The following is a 2,194-nucleotide window of genomic DNA, read 5'->3' on the forward strand; positions in this document are numbered from 1 at the left end:
GATTGTGTAAGATTCTAAAATAAAAAAACATATAAAACTGTTTTCCTTGTTTATTATATTTAACAAAATTTGCTTTATTTTAATGTGGCATGATTTACTGCGAAATTTACCTGTTAGCTTACAATAAAATTAAGCTGTAAGCTTACCGTCAGCTTTAGATGTAAGCTTACCGTAAGTTTTAGGTGTAAGCTTACCGTGAGTTATAGGTGTAAGCTTACCGTGAGTTATGGGTGTAAGCTTACCACGGGTTATAAGTGTAAGCTTACCATGAGTTCTGGATGTAATCTTACCACGGGCTTTAGGTGTAAGCTTACTGTAGAGCGAAACTTTTTAGAACACCTTGTATCCACTACAGCCTTACGAGGTAAGCTTACGAATCCTACAGATGTCGCTCACAGTAGCACTACTGTAAGACATTGTGCTGTTTGGGTTTTCGATCGTGGGAAATGTTTGAATATCCTTTAATTCCGTCAAGTACAAGAGTTATGTGTCAAATAAAATCGCCAACACAATTTGAGAAGCCTCGATATGTAATTGTTGGATTCCAAACAGGAAGAAAAGATAAACGTAAAAAGTCTGCCAGTTTTTTTGATCACTGCGACACACAGTGGTACGAATAGCGAATCTAGCTGGACAAAAATCATCACTCAAAATGTATTGAATGGATTTTTATGAAACTTGGTATCTAGGGGTTTTCTGGGTCGCTGATTACGAATTTGATGTGAGTTTTTAAAAATTCAAAATGGCGGATCCAATATGGCGGACTATTTTTAAAAAATTTGTTTGATTTTCATAAAACTCGTTATCTAGGGGTTTTTGGGATCGCTGATAACGAATCTGATGTCAATTTTTAAAAATACAAAATGGCAGATCCAATATGGCGGACTTTTTTTAAAAAATTCGTTCGATTTTCATAAAACTCGTTATCTAAAGGTTTTGTGGGGTCGCTGATTACGAATTTTATGTTGGTTTTTAAAAATTTTAAATGGCGGATCTAATTTAGCAAACAAATGTTATTTAAATTTTAAACTTTTTAAAAAAAGTCCGCCATATTGGATCCACCATTTTTTATTTTTAAAAATTGACATCAGATTCGTAATCAGCGACCCCAAAAACCCCTAGATAACGAGTTTTATGAAAAACGAACGAATTTTTTAAAAAAGTTGTCCGCCATTTTGGATCCGCCATTTTGAATTTTTAAAAATTGACTTCAAATTCATAATCAGCGACTAAAAATACCCATAAGTACTGAGTATCAGAAAATTTTAGTCAGTAGATATGCTAGAACGATATTTAATATTTAAGCCATATTTGTCACCCAGAAGTTCTAAATGAAAATTTAAAAAAAGGAAGTAGAAGGAAGTTACATATAAAGCATAATCTAACACAATAATAGGTACTCTATACGTCAAAAAAAGTTTTACAACGGGCCAGCTCAGGCCCGAAAAGTTCTGGTCCTTCGAAGTGAATAAAATGAATTTTAAATTATATAATTTAGTCCTATATATATAACAATCATAGATACAGAAAATATTAAGTAAAAATGTTTAAAATATTTTTTACATACATCTAGTTTACTCTGCAAAAGCATTTTACTTTATTAATATCAAAGGAATTGCATAATTACATAATTTATTTGATATCTGTTAACTGTAATTTTTCACGAAAACTAAGATGCCGTGAATGGCAATGTTTAAATTGCTTTTAAATAAAAAATATAATTCTTTCCCGGAAACTAACATTCATACGTTAATGTTGAACAACTAAACATACTATTCCTATAGTATTTACCCTGGCGGATTGGGTAAACCGAGTTGTAACAGAATTGGGTTACGATTCGGTTACGTTTCGGTTCCTTGTAAAATATTGTCTTTAATCGACGAAATATATTGTAAATAACTATTAGGAATGGTTAATAGACATTTAGAGTGCTTATTTATGCAATAATAAGAATAAATTAAGATATAATTACTTCATAATAAGTGGCTTAAGTGTACAGTGCATACAGTTGTTGAGTTTCCATATATGTATTTTACCATCAACGGCAGCTGTGATACGCGCGTTAAACACTAGATGGCGTTGAAGATTACTTTGTGAATGTATTTCTAAAATTAAACCCTTGAGTGTCAAATGTGTAAGTGAATATAAGTTTTAAAAAAATATATCGATTTATGAAAACAACATTTTTCATTTG

The sequence above is a fragment of the Leptopilina boulardi genome, unplaced genomic scaffold (genome assembly GCF_019393585.1).
Source record: "Leptopilina boulardi isolate dan_hultmark-lab unplaced genomic scaffold, ZJU_Lbou_2.1 LbouV2_90, whole genome shotgun sequence".
Lineage (NCBI taxonomy): Eukaryota > Metazoa > Arthropoda > Insecta > Hymenoptera > Figitidae > Leptopilina > Leptopilina boulardi.